This window comes from Dama dama, chromosome 12 (genome assembly GCF_033118175.1).
Source record: "Dama dama isolate Ldn47 chromosome 12, ASM3311817v1, whole genome shotgun sequence".
In the NCBI taxonomy this organism is placed as follows: Eukaryota; Metazoa; Chordata; class Mammalia; order Artiodactyla; family Cervidae; genus Dama; species Dama dama.
In genome coordinates this window covers 77,612,564-77,626,778 of record NC_083692.1, presented here as the reverse complement: position 1 = coordinate 77,626,778, position 14,215 = coordinate 77,612,564, and positions in this window count along the sequence as shown.

Sequence of the window (14,215 nt, the reverse complement as noted above, 5' to 3'; positions counted from 1 at the left end):
AACAATTTTCCTATCTATTCACCTGTTGATGTACATTTAGGTTAGTTCCAGTTTAAGGCTGTTACACATAACGTTGCTATGAATATGTGTGAATAAGTTTTTTTTTTTTTTTTATAGACATGCTTTCATTTCTCTTGGGTAAATATCTGGGGTGAAATAGGTGGATCATATGGGAGGTATATATTTGACTAACTTTCTTATTTTTTCTGGTAGATTTCTTTCATAGATCCCAGTGGATTTTATACTCAGACAATTATACTATCTGTGACTAAAGATAGGTTCACTTTTCCTTTCAAAACTCTTTGTTTTTTGTTTCTTCCTCTTGGCTTATTGCACTGACTAGATCCCCTGGTACAATATTAAATACAAGAGGTAAAAGCCAAAATTCTTCCCTTTTTCTTGCCTTTATTCATGAAATCCAGTCCTTCCTATACAATTACTTTATTTAAACCGTGGTTTGACCTCTACAGAATCATCATAGTTGTGAGACTTCCAGAAGATCATGAGAGGTTTATGGATAAAAAGGAGAATAATTTTCAGATGCACTCCAGAAATCTGAAGCATCTATACGTCTCATAAATTTAAACCACAGTTACTACCCCAGCACCTTCTAGAGTAAAACTTGGAGCCTCTCACAATAGGAGACAAATACACAAACAAACAAATTCCACAAACAGTAAGTGGAAGCCAAGACTTCAATATAAATATGGTTGAGAAAAACTAATCATTTTTTTCTTATACACCACAGAAATAACCTAAATGCAACAAGGAGATTAAAGAAAAGGAATAAATGCTATATTTATAATTTCAATCAAATTAGAGAGGAATCCAAATATTTGTAAGAGCTACCAAAATCAGATAAGCTTGCACAAATACATATGTTCTGAACAGCCGTAGTTAATGAATCATGTCAGGTCGAAAGGAAATCTTTCCAGATCAAACCCAACAATACTTCCAAGTATTAGAATAATCCCTTTCAAAATGTCAGATTATGGTTTTATTATTGATTTTATTATTTTCCTTTGATCAGTCAATTTCTGATTTAATTTCTTAACTTTGATTTCTTTCATTTTATTGTTCATACTAATTTCTTGAGTTACATACTATAGTTATTTAATCTAAATAACATTTTTGTACTTGGAAGAAAATTAAAAATAAATATAAAAAGGAAAGTTAAATTGATTATGTATAGAGACATGAGCATGTAGGAATATAGAGAGGGAAATTTGTTTGAAGATAAGGTAAAAGCTAAAATATAAAGAAAAATATTACAGGTCCTTTACAAACTGAGAAAAATTGCATAGTCGTCACCTTAGAAAGTAAATATGAGTACAATGGACTCACACCAAACAGACCTAAATCAAACTAAATCAGAAATAGTATAAAACAGTGTGGTCTATAGAAAGAGACATCATTCTGAGAGGACCTTCATAATTGAAAACCATGCCTATAATATAATTGAAGGAAAACAGAATATGTCAACCCAAATCATGCCTCTTTGAGGATCATAAAAGACTATTATCAACAACTATATGCAAATAAAATGACAATTTGGAAGAAATTGACAAATTCTTAGAAAAGTACAACTTTCCAAAATTGAACCAGAAAGAAATAGAAAATCTTAACAGACCCATCACAAGCACAGAAATTGAAACTGTAATCAGAAATCTTCCAACAAACAAAAGCCCAGGACCAGATTGTTTCACAGCTGAATTCTATCAAAAACTTAGAGAACTAACACCTATTCTACTCAAACTCTTCCAGAAAATTGCAGAAGGCAAACTTCCAAACTCATTCTATGAGGCCACCATCACTCTAATTTCAAAACCAGACAAAGATGCCACAAAAAAAGAAAACTACAGGTCAATATCACTGATGAACATAGATGCAAAAATCCTTAACAAAATTCTAGCAAATAGAATACAGCAAATATTAAAAAGATCATACATCATGACCAAGTGGGCTTTATCCCAGGGATGCAAGGGTTCTTTAATATCCACAAATCAATCAGTGTAATACACCACATTAACAAATTGAAAAATAAAAACCATATGATTATCTCAAAAGATGCAGAGAAAGCCTTTGACAAAATTCAACATCCATTTATGATAAAAAAAAAAAACCCTCCAGAAAGCAGGCATAGAAGGAACATACCTCAACATAATAAAAGCCATATATGACAAACCCACAGCAAGCATCACCCTCAATGGTGAAAAATTGAAAGCATTTCCCCTAAAATCAGGAACAAGACAAGGGTGCCCACTCTCACCACTGCTATTCAACATAGTGTTGGAAGTTTTGGCCACAGCATTCAGAGCAGAAAAAGAAGTAAAAGGAATCCAGATAGGAAAAGAAGAAGTGAAACTCTCACTGTTTGCAGATGACATGATCCTCTACATAGAAAACCCTAAAGACTCCAAGAGAAAATTGCTAGAGCTAATCAATGAATATAGTAAAATTTCAGGATATAAAACTAACACACAGAAATCCCTTGCATTCCTATACACTAACAAGGAAAAACAGAAAGAGAAATTAAGGAAACAATACCTTTCACCATTGCTACAAAAAGAATAAAATACTTAGGAATGTAACTACCTAAAGAAACAAAAGACCTATACATAGAAAACTATAAAACACTGATGAAAGATCAAAGAGGACACAAACAGATGGAGAAATATACCGTGTTCATGGATCAGAAGAATCAATATTGTGAAAATGAGTATACTGCCCAAAGCAAGCTATAGATTCAATGCACTACCTATCAAGCTACCAACGGTATTCTTCACAGAACTAGAACAGATAATTTCACAATTTGTATGGAAATACAAAAAACCTCGAATAGCCAAAGTAATCTTGAGAAAGAAGAATGGAACTGGAGGAATCAACCTGCCTGACTTCAGGCTCTACTACAAAGCCACAGTCATCAAGACAGTATGGTACTGGCACAAAGACAGAAATATAGATCAAGTGAACAAAATAGAAAGCACAGAGATAAATCCACACACCTATGAACACCTTATCTTTGACAAAAGAGGCAAGAATATACAATGGAAAAAAGACAGCCTCTTTAACAAGTGGTGCTGGGAAAACTGGTCAACCACTCATAAAAGAATGAAACTAGACCACTTTCTAACACCATACACAAAAATAAACTCAAAATAGATTGAAGACCTAAATGTAAGACCAGAAACTATAGAACTCCTAGAGGAGAACATAGGCAAAACACCCTCCAACATAAATCACAGCAGGATCCTCTATGACCCACCTCCCAGAATATTGGAAATAAAAGCAAAAATAAACAAACCCATTTGTTTATTAAATTAAACAAATTTAATTAAAATGAAAATTAAAAGCTTCTGCACCACAAAGGAAACTGAAAGCAAAGTGAAAATACCGCCTTCAGAATGGGAGAAAATAATAGCAAATGAAGCAATGGACAAAGAATTAATCTCAAAAATACACAAGCAACTCCTGAAGCTCAATTCCAGAAAAATAAATGACCCAATCAAAACATGGGCCAAAGAACTAAACGGACATTTCTCCAAAGAAGACACACAGATGGCTAACAAACACATGAAAAGATGCTCAACATCACTCACTATCAGAGAAATGCAAATCAAAACCTCAATGAGGTACCATTACACGCCAGTCAGGATGGCTGCTATCCAAAAGTCTACAAGCAATAAACGCTGGAGAGGGTGTGGAGAGAAGGGAACCCTCTTACACTGTTGGTTGGAATGCAAACTAGTACAGCCACTATGGAGAACAGTGTGGAGATTCCTTAAGAAACTGGAAATAGAACTGCCATATGACCCAGCAATCCCACTTCTGGGCATACACACTGAGGAAACCAGGATTGAAAGAGACACGTGTACCCCAATGTTCATCTCAGCACTGTTTATAATAGCCAGGCCATGGAAGTGACCTAGATGTCCATCAGCAGATGAATGGATAAGAAAGCTGTGGTATATATATACAATGGAATATTACTCAGCCATTAAAAAGAATACATTTGAATCTGTTCTAATGAGATGGATGAAACTGGAGCCTATTGTACAGAGTGAAGTAAGCCAGAAAGAAAAACACCAATACCATATACTAACGCATATATATGGAATTTAGAAAGATGGTAACAATAACCCTCTATGCGAGACAGCAAAAGAAACACAGATGTATTGAACAGTCTTTTGGACTCTGTGGGAGAAGGCAAGGGTGGGATGATATGGGAGAATGTCATTGAAACACGTATATTATTGTATGTGAAAAGAATAGCCAGTCCAAGTTCGATGCATGAGACAGGGTGCTCAGAGCTGGTGCACTGGCATGTCCCAGAGGGATGGGATGGGGAGGTGGGTGGGAGGGGGGTTCAGGGTGGGGAACACATGTACACCCATGGCAGATTCAAGTCAATGTACGGCAAAACCAATACAATATTGTAAAGTAAAATAAAAAAAAAAATTTTTAAAGGGCAAATTATGCCCATTTGACATAAAAAGTATTTTGAGTAAATGCAGGAAAGGATCCCTTTTTTTCTGCCTAAAAGCAGTAAATTAATTCTTTTTTTGAAGAGAGATTCTATAATGGCACCAAGGACTCTTTGTATTCAAGAAAGATTAGTATACACAGGGGCTAAGTGGACTATCACTAGCCCATGGTCTTATCATTTCTTCACAGATTTATTATTTCTTCATCCAAGAAATATAAAACTATTCCTGCTCTGGATGCTTCTTCAGATCTTCATTTTCTTGTGAAGGCTCCCATGTACATGTACAAATTTAAGAAAATTTGCATGTTTTTCTCCTCTAATCTGTCTTAGGTCAGTTTAATTCTTAGGCCTAACCGGGGACACAAAGAGGGTAGAGGAGAAATTTTCTTCCTCCACACAATATATAATCCATAAATATTTATTAAAAAGCTGATCAGAAAAATCAACAATTCACACATATTTTTACTGATTTTTCATCATATGTTTCTGAACTTCCTTACTCAATTCTTCTAGCTCAATCTGGCCACCAAATGGCAAAGATTTTATGTGGCTCTTCTTTCTTTCCGATCTTTGGCTAAAAATGCTATGTGTCTACCTTCAAGACAGTGAGACAGGGATCAGGGTGCTTTTGATGATAGCTCTGAACACGGTCTATGAACCTAGAGAGATATTTCCTCAGGGTGAGCATCTTCCCTTCAACCCTACACCTGTACTGTCATCCTAGCCACTTCCTGTCTGTGCTGCCAATTACCTGCCCTGGTCCCTACAGCAGGTGGAGCAGAGCCCTAAGTTTTGGTACAAGCCCCTCCTACGTGCGTCTCACTGAGGGCTCTTTCAGTGCACAGAAATACACTACAGAGTCCTCCAGCTGTGAAGCCGAGATGACAAGTGTGATGGATTTGCTTGCTCTCTGGAAATTCAATGAGTAGCAACCTTCTGTGGCATTTTGCTTGCTGTGAGACTCCAGATGAAGGAGAAAAATCACTGCCCCACTGCTGGGCTGCTTGTACCAGAGTAGACTATAACCTGCATCACTGGTGTCATATGTGCAGTCCAGGGCCACATCTTCCTTCTCCTGTACTAACATTGGTTGTGGGTCTTGAGTTACCTTCTGGGCAATAATGGATCCTAAAGGAGAAAAATAGAGTCAGAACTTTAGGAATATGTGGTATGGAATAAAGAAATCTTATTTTAGATCCTACTACCCCTTCTTCCCAGGGTGCCCATAAGACTGTCTGTTCCCCCAGTCCTTAGGTCACAGAGGAGTCAGAATCCCACTGGGACCATCCTTACCTAAACACAGTGAAGCCACAACCACCTTCAGAAAGCTTGAGAGAAGAATGTTTCAACTCTTCCACTAGATGGAAAATATCTTATTCTTCTTCAATGTCAAGGGTGTGCAAGGTGAGATGAGCCTGACAGGGTGAGGGAAGAATTGCTGGGTATGTGCTGCTGCAGCTCCACAACAGGAAGCAGGGGTTTCCTAGAGTAGCAAGTTGATGTGGGCATGTCAACTTCTCTATGGACCAGGTGAGAGTCTCACTCAACCCAAACTTCCTTTTGCATTAACTATCTCTTCAGTTGATATCAATTACATCTGAAAATAAAAATGAGTTAAATCTAATATTGCAGCAAAGATTGATGACCCCACCAATGTTGTGTTCAGTCATTGCATCTGTGAAGGAAATGAGTAAGTAGCTCTTATTTTAAAATATTATGTGTAATGCATTATGGAAACAGTGTAAGATATAATAAGCATGCATCCTCACAGCCATGTATGCTATTCTTCCACCTAACGTAGAAATAAACTATTTAATAATAAGAAGGGAAAGCTGTTTGGACTAATTATTGTAACTTTTTTGTTCTTCTTGCTGTTAAGACACTATTTCTCTTCACTGTCAATGTTCAGTTGCCTGTCTTGTGGTCAAAAGCAAAAAAAAATCTAATCACAATTGGCTGAAGAATTTAGGCTGAAGCTGCTCAAATTAAGGGGCTTCCTGGTGCCTCAGACAGTAAAGAAACTGCCTGCAATGCAGGAGACCCAATTTGATCCCTGGATACTGAAGGTCCCCTGGAGGAGAGCACAGCAACCCACTCTAGTATTCTTGCCTGGAGAATTCCTTGGACATAGAAGCCTGACAGGCTAAAGTCCATGCGGTTGCAAGGAGTTGAACATAACTAAGCAATTGGCTTCCCAGGTGGTGTTGGGGAAAAGAACCCATCTGCCACTGTAGGAGACTGGCAGGCTACAGTCCATAGGGTCACAGAGTCGGACGCGACTGAAGTGACTCAGCACACCCGCACACTCACACTGAGTCCTATCACAGAGGTCCCCTACTCTTCTCTGTTAGTTTTTACAGCCTAGCTCTACTCATTCATAAAGGCCATTTAGATACCAGAGTTTTATCATCAGGTTATCAAATCTTTGAAATTACATTTTTCCCTTTACTTCAGTTGAAACCCTAAATGAACCACAGTAAGCTTCTATATTCTGTATGCCCGTTTCTATGGAGAACACATCATGCTGCTACTGCTAAGTCGATTCAGTCGCGTCCGACTCTGTGCAACCCCATAGACAGCAGCCCACCAGGCTCCTCTGTCCCTGGGATTCTCCAGGCAACAATACTGGAGTGGGTTGCCATTTCCTTCTCCAATGCATGAAAGTGAAAAGTGAAAGTGAAGTCGCTCAGTTGTGTTTGACGCTTCGTGATCCCATGGACTGTAGCCTACCAAGATCCTCCATCCATGGGATTTTCCAGGCAAGAGTACTGGAGTGGGTTGCCATTTCCTTCTCTAGGTGACCTCATATACCAACAAGGGACTGTGATTGCAGTATTATTGACGGTAATGAAACTTTTTCTCTGCATAAGTATGTTAAAAGTAAGGCCATGCTCTAGGAATATTATTCAACATCATGGCAAATAACAAAGACCCCTGGCCTATTATTCTACCTCTTGATACAGTATCCAAAGATTATCAGCCTTGTCTCAAAACAACAGCAACCTCAGCTAAACTGGTTGAAGTGTTATCACATCTTGCTCTAAAATCTCCATTAAATCTGATGGTACCACATGCATTACAAACAGCTCTGCTTTCTGAGTTATACACTATAACTCTCTGAAAACACCCAACATCTTCATGTCAGTTGGCTGAATAAATATGAAATAGTACTAATTTCTCCTCCCATTATTCAACGGGAATCTATTTCTCAATCAAAGGACTCTTATGATTGCACTTCTGCCATTTAAGAAGTGTCCGTGTCCACATGCACCCCAATGTTCATCGCAGCACTGTTTATAACAGCCAGGACATGGAAGCAACCTAGATGCCCATCAGCAGATGAATGGATAAGGAAGCTGTGGTACATATACACCATGGAATATTACTCAGCTGTTAAAAAGAATTCATTTGAACCAGTTCTAATGAGATGGATGAAACTGGAGCCCATTATACAGAGTGAAGTAAGCCAGAAAGATAAAGAACATTACAGCATACTAACACATATATATGGAATTTAGAAAGATGGTAACGACAACCCTATATGCAAAACAGAAAAAGAGACACAGAAGTACAGAACAGACTTTTGAACTCTGTGGGAGAAGGTGAGGGTGGGATGTTGTGAAAGAACAGCATGTATATTATCTATGGTGAAACAGGTCACCAGCCCAGGTGGGATGCATGAGACAAGTGCTCGAGCCTGGTGCACTGGGAAGACCCAGAGGAATCGGGTGGAGAGGGAGGTGGGAGGGGGGATCGGGATGGGGAATACGTGTAAATCTATTGCTGATTCATGTCAATGTATGACAAAACCCACTGAAAAAATAAATAAATAAATAAAAAGAAGTGTCCGTGTCCAGAACAGATCTTTCAGACATTCTTATAGAAAATTCTTCATAATAAGTATTTAATCTCAAAAATTGAAAGGGACAATATCAGGCTGTTTATGCAATAATTACTCCAGACCCCTTTATAAAACTCAATCCTTAGGGGAAGTATAATTAATTCAAGTAGCTGAACTTGTTCATCTCTCTTGGGCAAGTCAATTTACAAAAAAAAAAAAAAAAATTATATTCAGTGTTGGTCAGTAGGTTTTGAATGCAGTTCATAGATTCCAAATACAATGGAGACAATGAGATTTCCTAAATCTCTGATTTTCCTTCGTCTTGGCGTGTGTCTTATGCACTCCAATTAAAATGAACACTAAATACATGAATTATTTGATGTCATCATGGTACTCAAAGAAATTTTGTTATAAAGACAAAGTCTCTCAGCATGAAAGATTCTGCAGGGTATGGGGAAAAAATGATCGAGCAGATTATCACATTGAACGTAACATTCTGAGTAAAGTCCTTATGTAAGAACCCCTTCTAGAACATAAAGGCAAGTCCACGGAAAGGCTCAAAAATTTCATCCTAGGTTCAGAATGCCAGACCCTGATTTTGTAAGGAATGACTAGGAATGATTGATTTGTTTGCTTCATGAGGACAAAATATATCAAAGCCAAGAGAGCTGTCTGGTGAAGCTAAATGATCTCCATTGAACTCTTATTCAAATCCTTGAGATATGGCATTGGGGAAATATTGGCTGCAACATTTAGAAAAACATTGTGGGAAAACTTTTCTAGATTGGTAGATACTGGGGTCAGCTCAAGCATTTCTTAGAACCCACAAAATCCCATAAAATTTGTAAAAATAGATTATAAACTAGAATACTATAACAAGGAAATATTTGGGTATTTCCAAAAGAAATTTAAACAATTTCACATCTCCATGGGTTATGAGTATGTACTAGTAACAGTTTTTATTCTTCACATGGCTTGAAGCAATCTTTTCATAAACCACAGCACTCACCATAATTAAAAATGAACTTGATGTGGTGTTTACTACCTGTGTCATTTCAAATTGTATCTATATAAGGAAGCAAGTTTCTCTGAGATAGTTATATAAAGCTTTGCCCTCACTCAGAAATTTTACTCCTCTTATTGTCCCTCTATCTTCCAAAGAAGTGGAAAGAACAAATGGAATATTAGAACTGAAATGAATTACAGTATCAGACACCCTTGAACTACTGTGGCCTAATACATTATTAATTAGTCTTGGCCCCCATGGCCCTGCTTTCTTCACTCACAAAGTCACACGTCTCACTACCAGCTGGCCCCTGATATGCCCAGGTAATTCACTAGGGCCCAAACCACACATATTCCAATCCTTCACCAACTGAACTAAATAAATAAACCCATTATAATCAGTCCCTTCATCACAGGCACAGGTTGATTTCCTAGCCTTTCATTTAATCAGTTTTTTCATGACAACCTGGGTGACTGAGTGCTGGCAAAATACCCACAGAAAAACTGCCATTGAACTTGTGGAAATGAATTTAATATGTTCTATTTGTTATCAGTTCAGCAGGTAAAGTACAAGAAATTGATCCTTCATTGCATGTGTACCAACTACTATAACATCATGCACCTCTCATTGACAACAATTGTAAAGTTACTTACATTAGAGATATTAAACTGAGGTACTCCAGAGAATGATCAGAAGTAGATAGTCCACAGAAGATGGGGTTGACCCATGATCCTTGAAACAAATATACAATGGCCTAAAGTGGATATCTCCATCCAAGACCACAGGAGAATTCTCTAAGATGTCTGGAACCACTGTTTGTCACGCTACCCTTTGCATTCTTCTATTTTTCATCTTTTTAATGGTACTTGCCCACTTTAACACTAGTGTGTTATATATTTATAATTTCCCCTACTTTATGATTTTCTCCTACCAATAAAATAACTTACTAACATATTGGCTTCACTTGAAGCAGTAACCATCCTAATGCTATAATTTAGTTCAACAAGCCCATAGATTGTGCAACAGTGTTAAAGAATTGTTGGAGATGTTATTTAGTGTCAACTCCTGTAAACACCAAATAATAAACATAACCCAAATATTACTGATAAAGTCAAATTTGACCAGTAAAATTTGTCTTAAAAATATTAGAAAAATTCATAATGGAGTTGGTACAGTTAGCTTTGCATGAAGAATATGTCTTAACTTGATTATGAGTTGGTCTAACACTCCAGTGAACCTGCTCATTATCAGTTGCCATAATGTTTCTTCTGTAGAAATACAAATAAAATTTCTAAAGGAATTTAAACACTTGAAATGATGAGTTATTTATGTAAAATAACTTAAAAGTTCAAAACATCTGGGTTAAAAAATAGTGAGAGCGATGGCAGGGAAAGCAATCATACACATGCCTAGTACCATGTGCTCCACCTGACAAAGATGCAGACTGCTCAAAAGGTTTTTTATTGTATGACTTTATTCGTACGGGGCTTCCCTCATAGCTCAGTTGGTAAAGAATCCTCCTGCAATGCAGGAGGCCTCGGTTCGATTCCTGGGTCGAGAAGATCTGCTGGAGAAGGGATAGGCTACCCACTCCAGTATTCTTGGGCTTCCCTTGTGGCTCAGCTAGTAAAGAATCTGCCTGCAATGCAGGAGACCTGGGTTCATTCCCTGGGTTGGGAAGATCCCCTGGAGAAGGAAAAGTCTACCCACTCCAGTATTCTGGCCTGGAAAGTTGGACAAAACTGAGCAACTTTAACTTATTCATATAAAATTCCTGAAAAGACAAAAATATAAAATCAAAGTTTGCATGGAGTTAATATAAGTCAGGGTGTGATTACAAAATTATACCACAAGGGAATTTGATTAAAAGACACAACTCTCCCTTCTAACTTACATGAGAGTAAACGTGAACACTAATAACATTTTGCAAAGAAGAATAGATTTGTGAGCCTAATCTTCAAATTATATTCTTGAATAAATCACTTTCTATTTGGATTTCCTTCAAACATACAAAAATATATATGCTCCAACAGTGGGCTCTAAAGAAAATCCAGGTCACATTTTCTACAAGAAAGTAGTCAGAATATATAGAAAGGGCAGTCCAATTTTGACAGAAATATAGAAAGAAAATTTTAAATATAATTGTGAGAAAAATCTCTCATGAAGCCATTAAAAAGTAGTTGCTAGAGATGAAGACAATGAAACTGAAAATGCTCATTTCGAGATATGATATTAAGTGAAAATAAATCAGAATTCTAATCATACTAGAACTTAAAAAGAGAGTAAATCAAATATTAGCAATAAATTATCTGGGTGAAGAATCATAAACTTTACATTTTTGTATTAGACACGTTTTCTACATTTAGAATATAATTTTTACAATAAATGAAAAATAACATACATAATTTTTGAAACACAAGCATTCAGAACCCATCCATAATAGAAATATAGTATTGTTCTCAAGCATTCATTTATAGAAGAGGAGTCTGATAGCAAATAGAAAGTCATTTTTAGAGCCTGATTTTTTTCGCTTTTATTTTTATGAGTTGGAGGCTAATTACTTTACAATATTGTAGTGGTTTTTGCCATACATTGACATGAATCAGCCATGAATTTACATGTATTCGCCATCCCGATCCCCCCTCCCACCTCCCTCTCCACCTGATCCCTCTGGGTCTTCCCAGTGCACCAGCCCTGAGCACTTGTCTCATGCATCCCACCTGGGCTGGTGATCTGTTTCACCATAGATAATATACATGTTTCAATGCTGTTCTCTCGAAACATCCCACCCTCGCCTTCTCCCACAGAGTCCAAAATTCTGTTCTGTACATCTGTGTCTCTTTTTCTGTTTTGCATATAGGGTTATCATTACCATCTTTCTAAATCCCATATATATATATATATATATACGTTAGTATACTGTATTGGTCTTTATCTTTCTGGCTTACTTCACTCTGTATAATGGGCTCCAGTTTCACCCATCTCATTAGAACTGATTCAAATGAATTCTTTTTAATGGCTGAGTAATATTCCATGGTGTATATGTACCACAGCTTCCTTACCCATTCGTCTGCTGATGTGCATCTAGGTTGCTTCCATGTCCTAGCTATTATAAACAGTGCTGCGATGAACATTGGGGTGCACGTGTCTCTTTCAGATCTGGTTTCCTTGGTGTGTATGCCCAGAAGTGGGATTGCTGGGTCATATGGCAGTTCTATTTCCAGTTTTTTAAGGAATCTCCACACTGTTCTCCATAGTGGCTGTACTAGTTTGCATTCCCACCAACAGTGTAAGAGGGTTCCCTTCTCTCCACACCCTCTCCAGCATTTATTGCTTGTAGACTTTTGGATAGCAGCCATCCTGACTGGCGTGTAATGGTACCTCATTGAGGTTTTGATTTGCATTTCTCTGATAGTGAGTGATGTTGAGCATCTTTTCATGTGTTTGTTAGCCATATGTATGTCTTCTTTGGAGAGATGTCTGTTTAGTTCTTTGACCCATTTTTTGATTGGGTCATTTATTTTTCTGGAATTGAGCTGCAGGATTTGCTTGTGTATTTTTGAGATTAATCGTTTGTCTGTTGCTTCGTTTGCTCTTATTTTCTCCCAGTCTGAGGGCTGTCTTTTCACCTTGCTTATCGTTTCCTTTGTTGTGCAAACGCTTTTAAGTTTCATTAGGTCCCATTTGTTTATTTTTGCTTTTATTTCCAATATTCTGGGAGGTGGGTCATAGAGGATCCTGCTGTGATTTATGTCGGAGAGTGTTTTGCCTATGTTCTCCTCTAGGAGTTCTATAGTCTCTGGTCTTACATTTAGATCTTTAATCCATTTTGGGTTTATTTTTGTGTATGGTGTTAGAAAGTGTTTCATTCACCATTGCAACAAAAAGAATAAAATTCTTAGGAGTATATCTACCTAAAGAAACAAAAGACTGATACATAGAAAACTATAAAACACTGATGGAAAAAATCAAAGAGGACACAAACAGATGGAGAAATATACTGTGTTCATCGATTGGAAGAGTCAAGATTGTTAAAATGGCTATACTACCCAAAGCAATCCATAGATTCAATGAAAGCCCTATTAAGCTACCAACAGTATTCTTCACAGAACTAGAACAGATAATTTCACAATTTGTATGGAAATACAAAAAAACCTCGAATAGCCAAAGTAATCTTGAGAAAGAAGAATGGAACTGGAGGAATCAACCTGCCTGACTTCAGCCTATACTACAAAGCCACAGTCATCAAGACAGTATGGTACTGGCACAAAGACAGAAATATAGATCAATGGAACAGAATAGAAAGCCCAGAGATAAATCCACGAACCTATGGACACCTTATCTTCGACAAAGCAGGCAAGAATATACAATGGAAAAAAGATAACCTCTTTAACAACTGGTGCTGGGAAAACTGGTCAACCACTTGCAAAAGAATGAGCCTGAATTTTAAAATAAAACCTAACTCCCTTCAAGAATTCAGTAAGCAATAGTCATCCAACAGAATGTGTTTCAACACTTTCTGCATCATATCAAACCTAATCTTATTATTCTATGTTTTTCATGTCTAATACATTAGTTTCCACTTGTAGACAAACACTATGACAAATGCTATAGCTTGAAGGTTGTGCCAAAGGAAGGGGGGCTGCCCCAGTCACAGGTTTAAGTACAGGTAGTGGATACCTGGGAAGCACTGTGTCCTTGCTGCATAGAAGTAGACAGCTGAGTCTCCAGCTTCAGTGGTTGTGATGTGCAGGGAGAGATGTTTGGCCGTCTTATTCAATAAAACAGTCAGTCTCTGATCTTCATTTTTACCCATATTTGAATGAATGTCTATAAGGTGCTGGGGACCTTTTCCCGATTCTTGCTTATACCAATGGAAGTA